Genomic DNA, 12,412 nt, shown 5'->3' on the forward strand with positions numbered 1-12,412 from the left:
TGCTTGGCTTTTCTTATGGCCATCTGGCAGAATAAACAATCAGTTTTCCGTATCTGAGCGGTTGCCTGCAGATAGACACTGACTGCTCTAACCACATCAAGAGTGTGCAAAGATTCTTCCTCCGCGGACTGCGGATCTGGAAAAAAGGATGGTAGGATTACATCTTGATTCAAATGGAATCCTGAAACCACCTTAGGTAAGAAGGAACGATTAGGACGCATAACAATCCTGTCCTTGTGAATAATTAAATATGACTCTCTACAAGAAAAAGCTGCCAATTCTGATACTCTCCTAGCAGAGGATATGGCTATCAAGAAGACTAATTTTTTAGTCAAAAGCGCTAAAGGAGCCAGGTGCAGTGGCTCAAAGGGTTGTCCCTGTAAAGCTGACAACACCAAATTTAAATCCCATGGGCATACTGGAGGTTTGACTGGCGGATTCAACCGCAGTGCCCCCTGAATAAATGCCCGGAGAAGGGAATGTGAAGCAATTGGCTTCTGAAAAAATACAGACAAAGCCGAAATTTGCTCAAAGCCAATCTCATTTCTAGGCCTGACTGAAGAAAGGTCAAGATTCTGCTAATCATATACCTTCTAGGATGCCATCCCCTGGGTTCACACCAGGAAACATATGCCTTCCAGATTTGTAGTAAATAAGCCTGGAGGCCGGCTTTCTGGCATTGACCAGAGTGGAAAGGACTGACTCCGAGAGCCCACGGTCTTTTAAAATGTGGGTCTCAGCAGCCAAGCCGTCAAATTTAGACTTCGTAAAGCAGGGTGGCAAATCGGACCCTGTGTGAGCAGATCTGGCCGGAATGGGAGGACCCAAGGCCTGCCCACTGCCATCTTTACGATCTCTACATACCAAGGTCATCTGGGCCAAGCCGGGGCTACTAAAAGGACCGACTTTGCTTCCCTTTTGACCCTTCCCAGGAACCGCGGAAGAAGTGGGTTCGGAGGGAAGGCATACATTCGATTGTACTGATCCCATGGGATTGTCAGAGCATCTGACCCCTGAGCAAGTACATCCCTTGTTCTGGACACAAATTTGTCCAGCTTCCTGTTGAATCTGGACGCGAATAGATCCACATCTGGTGTTCCCCACCTTTGACATATGGTCTGGAATATGTCGGGGTGTAGGGACCATTCTCCTGGGCATAATTGCCGGCGGCTTAAGAAATCCGCTTGCCAATTTTCCACTCCTGGAATGAATACCGCAGACAGGCAGGGAACATGGCTTTCTGCCCATGCAAGAATGCGATTCACCTCCCTTTGGGCATCCAGACTTCTGGTGCCTCCTTGGTGATTGATGTAAGCCACAGCCGTGGCATTGTCGGATTGTATCCGAATAGGATGACCCTGTAGCCTGTAAGACCAGTCCATGAGGGCCAAGTAAATTGCCCGAATTTCTAGAATATTGATGGGCAAGCGTCTCTCGGTTGCAGACCATCTTCCCTGTGTGCATGTTTCTTCCAGAACTGCTCCCCCGCCTGTCAGACTGGCATCTGTGGTTACGATCTTCCATTGTAGTGGAAGAAAGGCTTTGCCTTTCAAAAGATTTTTGGTTCGTAACCACCAATTGAGGCTTTTGCGTATCCTTGGGGATAGGCACATCGGAAGATCCAAGGCATGAGTCTTTTGTTCCAAGCTGCGAGAATGCTTCTCTGCAGGGGCCTTGAGTGAAACTGGGCAAATGGAACAGCCTCGAAAGTGGCAACCATCTTTCCTAACAGTCTCATACATAGCCGAATGGATGGACTCTTTTTGCGTAATACTAAGCGGACTAGAGCTCTTACGGCCTTGACCTTTGGCTCTGGTAGAAACACCCTGCCTTGAGCAGTGTCTATGATCATGCCTAGATACTCCAACCTCGTTGAAGGTTGCAAAGAAGACTTTTCATTCGGAAGGATCGAATGTGTAGAAACTATTCAGATCCTTTAGATCTAGGATGGGTCTGACATCTCCATTTGGCTTTGGAACGGTGAAGAGATTCGAGTAGAACCCTGAACCCTGATCTTTTGGGTTCATTTCTACTATCACTCCCTGGGATAGTAAGCGATCTAAGGCCAGTAGTTCTCGCTTTATTGGATCTTTGGGAACTCTTGACCTTAGGAAACGAGCTGGTGGAAGCTCTAGGAACTCTATTTTGTAACCTAGAGATATTGAAGAGACCACCCACTTGTCTTGAACCTCTTCCCACCAGGCTCCTGAAAACTGTAGGATCCTTCCCCCCATTCGGCCGAGTGGGGACGCCCCTTCACAGGGATGTTTTGGGGCTCTGCTTGGCAGGCTTTCGTCCCCAGGCCTTTTTTTGCCCTTGGGTGTGACCCTGGGCCGTCGCCACTGCTTAGAGCCTGATGTTCCAGGGGAAGGGGAAAGAGACCAACAGGAAAGACAAACGAAATGCTTGCTGGGCAGAATCCAGAATGGCATCAATCATAAAACACAGCACCTGTGGAAGGTCTGCATAGTTCTCCACTTCTTCACTGGGAAGGAGGCCAAGCATCTGCTTAACCTGTTCCTTGAGGAACTGACACAAACCCACAGTTGCGACTGTAGGTTGGACTACAGCGCCAGCCATGGAGAAGGAGGCTTTTAATAAAGTTTCCAGCTTTTTATCAGTTAAACACCTGAGCATTGTCCAAGGGACAGGTCAGGTTTTTATTCACACAAGAGACAGCCGCATCCACGGATGGGACCTCCCACTTCTTGGTGAAGCTTTCCTCCCGAGGATAAAGCATAGAAAACCTTTTAGGAGGAGTAAACAGTTTATCGGGATGTCCCCCGTCCTCATACAACAATTTATCCATTAAAGGATGAATTGGAAAGGAAAACGCAGTCTGTGGGATCCTTCTGACCCCCAGGGAAGAAACAGAGGATGTAGTGGCCTCAGCAGAGGGCATTTTAAATGTGGAATGCACTAGTTCAGTATAATACTGGACCTGCTTTTTGAGTGCCTGATAGGAAGAAGCTCTCTCCTCTTCCTCTGAATCCTCAGACTGCTCTTGATCCCTATCTCTGGGTAGGGATCTCTCCTCATTGTCAGAAGAATCATCTGAAAGAGAAAGTGCAGCAGAGGAAGGGGATCTATCCCCTTTTTCTGCTATCTTTTAAGGAAGCTGAAATAAAATTCATAATTCTTCCCTCAAAACCCTCCAATGTAGCCCTAAGGGAATCCTCTGTGACATACGCTGGGGCTGTAACATTAGGAGAGGCTGCAAAACCTGACGGGGCACTGACTCATCCTGTGAGGCTGGCTCCAGTCTTGCAGATGGGGATGGTAATCTGCAGGTATCTTTAGGACCCCTAGACACAGGCGGTGACTTTCTTGTGCCTTTGTTACCTCCCCCCGAGACCCTCTTACAAGGAGACATAGTCCCAAGCTACAAAGCAGAGGTACTAGTACATATGCCATCACTGTTGTGCTAAAAGTCTCACAATATACATATATGCTTAATACTGCACAAACCTGATGCCGAGTAGGTGTCTTAGGTTAGCCTGGATCCGACCAATTTAAGATGCTCACTGCCCAGACTCTGTGTCCATCTGTTTACAGAGCTCTGAACGCTCTGGGCTTTTAAATTAGCCACCTGGCGTGCACACCTGCAGTGGAGGAAGGGAATGATTGGACACCAGCTTCACTGAATGTGTCTGAAAAGCACACAAGTTTGCTCTTTACTCCCTCTAGTGGTGGAAATCAGGTAAGACATGAACTCATTGAAAAAAATCCACTTGTAATATAAATATATATATATAGGATTAACTTCTCTTACCTGTCCCCGCCGCAGGAACTGCTGAGAACAGACAGTTTCCAGCCTTCACCCATCACGGCGGGTAGCGTTGTGCCAACCTTTAGGGTTTTTTGGGTTCCTATTCAGAGAAACCTCTTTACCTGGACCTGTAAAAGACTCTGCCAGAAACTTTCGTGCCACTGTTTTAATAGTACACCAAGCCTGGTTTTCTCAGAGCCCAGTCCTCCAAAGAAAGACTTACAGGCAAAACCTCGCTTCTTCGGATGACGAGGCCCGGGTACCATACCATCTTGGGAGTCAAAATATTGGCCCGAGATATGGATCTGGTTAGCATAGCCCTTTAAGCCCCCCGCAGGGACCAAACTGGAGCTTTCTTCACATCACATGTTTTACGTGACCAACCACCTTAGACACTGGTGAAAAAACTGAGGTCCTCCCCATATGGCTCTCAGAACCAAAAACAGTTGATAACAGACTATGTGTGCATGGACACATAGGATAACATGCTGGAGAGTTTATTGACTGTAGAAAAAAAACATTTGAAGCCAAAAACAGCAAAAGTAAAAGTAAAAATTTCTAAAAACATTCAGTGTGCATGAGGCCTAAGTCTAAAATGGCACTAAAAAGGACTAAAATGGCATTTTAGTTTTAGTCCCATTTTAGTCTTCTGCAAGTGTTTTTAGTTTTAGTCATATTTAGTCGACTAAAATCTCCAGTACATTTTAGTTGACTAAAATCATTTTAGGCTACTAAAATCTAATGGGTTTAGTTACATTGTAATGCAGTGCATACAACCACTGGTGTGTAATGAAAAAATCTTTGTGTGGAGACTTTTAGAGCTTTAGCAGTGTTGCTAGAGAGGCAGCATTGGGTTTTGATGCATTTTGGGCCTTAGTGTGTTTCACTGTCTTTATAACTAAGGTTTCATTCATAGTTTGTGTTTAGCCCTGGAGCATGAGATTCCAGCTTTTATGTGTAAGCGGAGGGCACAGGTGCACCATCCAGCCCGGTTACTGGCAGCCCATGAAACTCTGTTAGAGGGTGGCAGCTGTTGCGGCTGGACAGGACTGGACAATGCACCTAGCAGTACATATGATTAGTGTAGTATGCTCTCAGGGTTACAGTAAATGCCTAGAACACAAGCAGTCTGTGTTTTGGGCATTCATTCCTAGGCACATGCTGTTCTAAACATAAGTAACGCTAGGTTCCCCATCCATCTTCAGAAACTGTCAGCCTCTGCAGGAGGGCTGTATGGTGCACTTGTGCCATCCACCCGCAAATAAACAATGCCGGGGCCTCATGGAGCATGGCTAAGCCATGCCACCCAAAGTTTTGAGATGGGACTGAGGGACACCTATAAGCAAAAGTATGTAGGCATAGGACACTCCCCCTGCCACGCCCCCTTAAAGGAGAATTATACCAAAAAAATGATTAGTTAAACCCACAAGTGTTTTTTTTACCACTACTATTACTTTATACTGGCTTTTGAAATTTACAAATGCCGCAATTTAGAAATTGGAGGAAAAGTTTAGCACTGGGAAACACTTTTTTAAAGAGTGCATTTTATATACAACTATATAGAGTAGACCGAAATGAGGGACAAATGAAGAGGAAACAGGGACTGAGGGACTTTGTTCCAAATCAGGAACAGTCCCTCGAAATCCGGGACAGTTGGAAGCTCTGGCTAAGCGCCCTGTATGTACGGAGCTTTAGACTGTTATTGTCTTTTGTTGAAATTGAACCTTTAAACACCAGTACTATAACAATTCGACACTGAGCCACAGTAGACCTTAGATTCCTTTTACAATACAAGTCTTTCACTGGGTAATAATAATTTCAATAAATTGTAATCACCCAAAGACAAAAATGCCCTATCAATTTACACCATATTTTGCAAATGTTGATGGCATGATGGTTGGTGTGGACAAATCAGTTTGAAGGCTTTCTGGCTTATTTTGTATAATTTTGGGCAGCATTTTAAGAAGTAGCAGAGGAAGTGTATGAATTGGAGAAGCCCGAGGGCCCATAATGTTACGTAATGTGCTGAAAGGCTACCATATGGAGCAGCATGCAGAGCTCGAGGAAAGTGGGTCAGATGTGTAGCTGGAAAGCACTTTTCCAATGGGCCGCCTTAGTATTTTCTGGGGGGGGGCTTAACAGGGGAGTCTGTGAAAAACGAGTTACTTGCAAGCAGTGAACTCACTAGATAAAGTAGCTTGGCACATTGGCTTCTGTTACACAGCTTTAGATTTCAAAGCAAAGTAAAAATGTGTCCCTACAAATGTCTGGACCCCTAACCCTACTTCGGTTTATAAGCTGACTGCAACAGGTGAATTTTACCTTACCTGAAGCTCAATCTTTAAAAAAAGGACCTAAATTGGACCTTTAAGTTTTCCCCTGCAAATTTACTATATACGTTAATCTAGCCCTGAAACACTTGACCCCAATGTTTTTCAAATCCAAACTCATGTACCTCCAGCCTTTTTTTTTTTGTTTAGTTTTGGTGACAATAATTTAAAAAAAATTCTCCAGTGAAGATAGTGAACAGAGAGCAACAAACAGCTGACAGAGATTTTAGCCTTGAACACTTTACAAAAAAGTGTTTTTATTGCTGTCTATGTCCCTATCTCATTCCTGTGCTGTTGACAACAATGTCACTGGGACAGGGCCTCTAACAGCCTTTAAAACCTAGCAGAAGTTCTGATCTTATCCCATCCTAACCAAAACAAACATACATTTTGTTGGAGCTACCCTTGAACAATTTAACCCTTTAACACTTAAAGTGACACTAAACAATGGTTTAACAAAAATACAATTCTATTCAAATATAGTTATGTGTTCTTAAAAAATAAAATAAAAACACCTTCTATTGCTCCCTCTCTCTTTTTTTCTGTTGTGATCTGATCTCCTGTTAGAGGGTGGATACATTCATTCCCCATTGTCTCCAGGAGAGGTTCAGGAGCCCATGGACATTGCAAGGCGGCAGAAAAACACAGCCAGAAATAATTTCATGAAACACAGACTAAAGGGGTATTCACTTGTGAATGTGTATGCATGATAGCTCCCAACTGTCCCTGATATCGAAGGACTGTCCCTGATTTTGGAGCAATGCCCCTCATTCCTCCTCATTTGACCCTCATTTTGGTCTGATCTATAGAGTTGTATATAAAATGCACTTTAATCTATCAAAAAGTGTTTTTCAGCCCTAAACCTTTCATCTGATTTCTAAATTGGTGTATTTGTAAATTTCAAAAGCCAGTATAAAGAAATAATAGTGGTAAAAAAGCACTTGTGGGTTTAACCAATTTTATTTATTTATTTATTTTGTACGATTCTCCTTTAAGGGGGCGTGGCAAGAGGTGTGTCCTATGCCTGCATACTTTTGCTGATAGGTGTCCCTTATTCCCATCTCAAAAAGTTGGGAGGTATGGTGTATGGATTACTTATGGAGAATAAAGATATTGTTTAGTGTCACTTTAACCTGCTGTATTGCATATAACACTGAAAAATGAAAACCTAAAAAAAAAAAAAAAAAAACACAGCATAAGAGACAGAATTTACTATGAGCGCAATGTATCCCCTGTTCTCCTGATTTAGTTGAAATCTTTCTCCTCTGATCCCTTCCAAACCCCGCTGCGGCAATCTTCTGGTGTGGCAGGGGTTAATAGAGCTTTGCGCAGTGGCAGTATCATAGCCAATGAGGTTCAACTGAGGCGTGATTATTGCTAATTGCTTCTCGGCCTTTTGGCGAAGATCAAGTGTAGTATCTATTCTTATCAGTTTCCAGGAGGTGGCGCTTGCTTCCGTCCCTGATCTATGGCGAAATAGAGATGGGATTGCGGTTGCTATGCAAAACCTGCTGGAGTGAAGGTGACCTGGAGCGGTTTGTAGCCGAAAGGGAAGCCTTCTGATGGGGATGGAGAACCACGGGGTCTGAACCAGAGGGTCGGGACCCTGGCCTTCTGGCCTGGATTGGGGCGGATCTAGCTCCAGACAGTTATTTGGGAGAGAACGCTTACTCCTGCCTTGCAAGGGGGGGAGGGAGTGGCAAGTACTTCCCGAATGTAATTAGGAGGAGTGATGGGAGCGACGGCAGAGCCTGATGGTAAAGGGCTCTTTCCGGCTTCCTGATCTCCATATCCTTCCTGTCTGTGGTGGGGTCTGCTGTGGTCTGGGCTGGGTGGTCAGGGCTTTTTCGAAAAGCCAGTGGTGAATGTGCCCCTGAAGTGGCAGTTCAGGGGTGCCGTATAGTCACGGTGTGAAAGCACTTGATTTTATGGCACCATGGTCACTTCACCACAACACACGTTTTTCGCACCTGCCTCTTGGGCCGGGCCTTTTGGCCAGGACCAGGGGAAATTTTTATGCCTGGCCGGAGGGCCGGCCATTGTATAGCACAATGGCCACTTTCACTCTCCCATCTCACTATCTTCCCCACTCTTTCTTTTACCCCTGTTTGTCACCTTTTTGTCTTTTTTTTGGTTGTCTTTGTATACACGTTTTGTCACTGTGTGGCGAGTAGGGTGTGGGTCCTCGGGCCTACTCTGAAAGTCTTGGGAGGGGGTGGACATAGGCCTTTTGGCTTGGTTTGCCCTCTCCTTTGAGGGGTCTCTCTTCGGGAGAGCCCCACTGTACTTGGGTTGGTCTGCTTCGGCAGTCCTTCCAGTTGTGGGGGTCCGCCTGGTTTCGGCCGGATGGACCCTTTGTCTGAGTACCTCAGTCCCTGTCTGGAGCCTAACGCCCCGGGGGATCAGGGTAAGGTCCTTCCCTAGTGGAGGACTCTGTACACCCGTTGCACGTTTTTGTGTTTCACTCTCTATGTGTGGGCACTTTTTTTTGGCACCGGGTGGAAGTTTTTGAGGTGTGTTTTGCACGCCACTGGCTTTTCGATAGAGGGGTTAATAGAGCTGAAGAAGCTGTGACAAGATTCAACAAGAGTGCCCATTATGCCTGCCCTTTCCACCCCCTTCCTCCATTTATAGAAACTGTACTATAGTTTCTATAAATGAAAAACAATCCATGAATGGAGGATTTAGACCTTTCATTCATCCTCCCGTCCTCCATTCATAGTTTTTCATGCATAGAAGTTATAGCACAGCTTCTATGAATAAAGGAATGGGCAGGCAGGGCGGCATAGTCAGCGCTCTTAAAGAGTACCTGTCACAGCTCTGTCAGCTCTGCTACCCCCCCCGCCACTGAAATCTTTTGGGGGGATCAGAGGAAGAAAATTTAAACTAAACCAAGAGCCAGCAGCACAAGGGAAACATCAAACTGATAGTAAGTAATGCCCCTATGCTGATTTTTTTGTGTTTTCACCCCAATGCATTTTCTGCATTAAGGTAAAAACATACCCACCCACCTATCCACCCCCATCCCTAAACACTTACCTGGCTCCTCTCACCAATCTAGCTCCGTCATGGCTGCAGCACTGCTCCCTTCACTTTCCGGTCTCACAAAAGACACTGAAAGAAGAGGGAGTCATAGGCTCACGCTGCTGTCAGTCAAACTCCTGTGAGGACAGGGCGTGGGCATGCTTTACTGGTGTCAGGTTGATAAAGAAGCTGAATTCCTTTGGAACGTGTTGCTGTTACCATTGGGGGTATTGCAGTGTACCACAGGTGGTCTTCTGAACGGTACCTGGACCCCAATGGCTCCTGTCATCTTTTCCTGCAGCAGCCATTGCTTCTCCCCAGCCTGTGGCCAAGGCGGGAGTCAGACGTCCCTTGCACGCACTTCACATCAGCTCCAGTATCCTGCTTCCCACCGCACCCCCTCTCTCATTGTTTGTGAGTGTAATATTTTATTGGTTTTCATTATTAAATCTTTCTCATGGTACTGCACTGAGATTTGCGCTCTCTTTTTTTTTTTTCTTTTGTCTTGTTCCACACAGATTGCAGCGCTCCCCTATGCAGCCTATCAGCAGCAGCACTCCCAGTGTTCAGTTTCCAGAGGACTGTTTTTATTCCTTACTATGTACTCTACACTCTGTGTGCGGCCATTTTGAATAATTATCTTTTGTGTTCAGGTACAAAGGAGTGCCTGCCGCTCCTGACTGTCATCCTCCTATGTGACAGACTTGCTTTAACAAATAAAATGCCAACAGGGCATGGGCTGACCTTTTTTGTTATCTTCTCTAGATAAGATGTGTTCTTTAAAGGGGTCCCCTGAATTATCAATAAAATTTGGTTTTACCTCCTATGTATCCAATAAGCCCCCACAATCGGTAATATTGATGTTCATTTCTGACCCAGCAAAGCGTTAATTTCCTCCTGGCAGAGGTGATATACAGGCTCTTAGAGGTGAGTTACGGTACCGTTGAGGGGAATGTAAAAAGGATGCGCTCGTTGAGGCGTGGAAAATATGACAAGAGGGAGCATTGAGCGCCGGAGAAGCAGAGCAAATTCTGGATGGGAGCTGGAGAGACGAGTGTGAAGTTTACTCTCAGGACTCTCTCCGCTTGTAATAAAGCTTTTAAACTATTTCTAGTCTGGGGGGAAGAATTAAGAATTCAGCAGGATTCTCGGCGAGCTGTTCCAGCTTATTCACCATCTTTCTTTATCCCCTCTGCTAGGTGGTAGGTGGACCCATATTCCAAGCTATGTCAGGTTTTTTAATAATCGAATCATATGTATATGTAATATATTTTTGGATTCAACAAAGTGCTGAGGAGGTTCTTACTGTCACATATTCATCCTATCATGCATGTATACTATACCTCATCCCAAAGGAGTCACACAGTGTTCACCAGTATCTAAACCTACAATGTGAATGTTGTGGCAGAAATCCGGATTCAGACCAAATTTCTTCCAGTCTTTAGTTGTCTTAATTTGATGTCCCCATGCATACTGTAGCCTCATTTTGCTCTTTTTTAGCTGATAAGATAGGATCGTGGGTAAGGTCTTCTGCTGCTGTAGCTTATCCTCTTTAAAGTGGTAATAAACCCGAAACCAAAAATGTAATATATTGCAGCTTGCCAACCATTAGATGGAGGTGGCTACATTCATTTTCTTTTCTTAGGCCCCTTTCACATGGGACAGATCCATGATGATCCGCCCCGTGAACATCCGCTTGCTCAGAAAACGGATGGATGAAATACGGACATGCTGTGTCCGCACGTGTGAAAGGGGCCTTAGGCTTTTTTCCCCTCTGTTTTCACCTAGTAATTTGGCCAATAACACACCTCCAGTAACACACCTCCTGTATTAGAGTGCCCCCACACTGGATAAGGGACCACACGGGACACCATTGGACAGGAGCATTGTTAGTCTTGGGGAGGGGGATAGATGTACTATCAGATTTAGATACACTAACAAATTGAAGCCAAACTCCAGCTCACGCTTTATAAGCTTTTACAGCATACCGTTTTTTTTTTCCTTTTGAGATAAAGGTTTTACACAAATAAAAGCTGATCATTGTAAGCACCCCTGTGAGTGTAAAATGGTTTGTCTCATCCCTGTAACAGATACAGTCTGCAAGAGTTCCTGTTCTTTTGAAAATAAACAGACTTACAGACTGGATCACCTGATTAAAATAAGGGCAAGAAAGCCTAAAATGAGAAATCAAATGCAGCCATCATATCTAAGAATTGATAAGCTGCGATGTAATAAAAGTTTGGGTTTAATACCGCTGTAAGGTTCCCTGTGTTGGGTATTCGAAGATAGCTGCCTGACACCACAGCTCTCGAACAGGAGTGGCTATAGATGCATTAAAACTTGTCCGGTCCCTGCTGAACCAGCCGAATTTCGATCAACCTATAGTAAGCTAAGCAGCTGATCGATCGTTATCATAAGCAGCGGGAGGGGGGCATTCCTCCACCTTCTGCGGCTCGCCCGGGGTCTCCCGTCTCACTGAGAGGCCCGAGTGACCAGTTGGCACATCCGCCAGCTGGCCGGAGGCGGCTTCGATCAGGTTTCAGATCTAGTAACCCGTAAGTGACGTCATGACATCATCTCTGGTTTACGGAAGATTTAAAGGTGCCAAATTTAAAAAAATGACAGCATTCAAAACAGCCAAACTTGGCATTTTGATTGTTTTTAAGTGCAAAGGAGGGATCCCTCCATAAAGAGTCCCTTTCACTGCCTATTACTGTCACAAGGGATGTTTACAAGTTATCAGATTTTTTTTTCTAAAGAGACAGTGTAAAAAATTTAAATAAATAAATAAAATAAATAATAATAAAACAAAAAAAAATTGTAAACCCTCATTTTAAAAAAAACAAACATGTCATACTTACCTCCACTGTGCAGTTAATTTTGCACAGAGTGGCCCGATCATTCTCTTCTGGGGTTCCTCAGCGGTGCTGGTGGCTCCTCCTCGCATCGAGTGTCCACGTAGGAGAAGCGCTCTCCTTGGTGTACACTCGTGCGGGCGCACTCCCGAGTCCAGCATCTGTGTCCATTCACACAGAATGCAGGACTCGGCCCCGCCCCCCCAGCTCCGCATCATTGGATTTGATTGACAGAAGTGGGAGCCAATGGCTGCACTGCTATCAATCTATCTAATCGGGACACAAGACATCAGGTAGAGCTGATGTGCTCGTTCCCGGCCAGAGAAAGATCGGGGTCAGGTAAGTAAAACGGGGGGGGCGTGGGGGCTGCAGCACCACAGAAGGTTTTTCACATTAGAATGTATTAAGGTGAAAAACCATGAGGTTTTACAACC

General features: G+C 45.1%; 1 protein-coding gene and 1 pseudogene across 2 annotated transcripts in view; both read left to right on the plus strand.

The window, feature by feature from the left end:
* FAM163B (family with sequence similarity 163 member B) overlaps positions 1-12,412 on the plus strand; it is a 136,389-nt gene that overhangs the window by 95,632 nt on the left and 28,345 nt on the right. The gene's annotated exons all lie outside the window — the stretch shown is intronic.
* LOC141109111 (U4 spliceosomal RNA) lies at positions 7,420-7,484 on the plus strand (annotated as a pseudogene).

This window comes from Aquarana catesbeiana, linkage group LG09 (assembly GCF_042186555.1).
Source record: "Aquarana catesbeiana isolate 2022-GZ linkage group LG09, ASM4218655v1, whole genome shotgun sequence".
Lineage (NCBI taxonomy): Eukaryota > Metazoa > Chordata > Amphibia > Anura > Ranidae > Aquarana > Aquarana catesbeiana.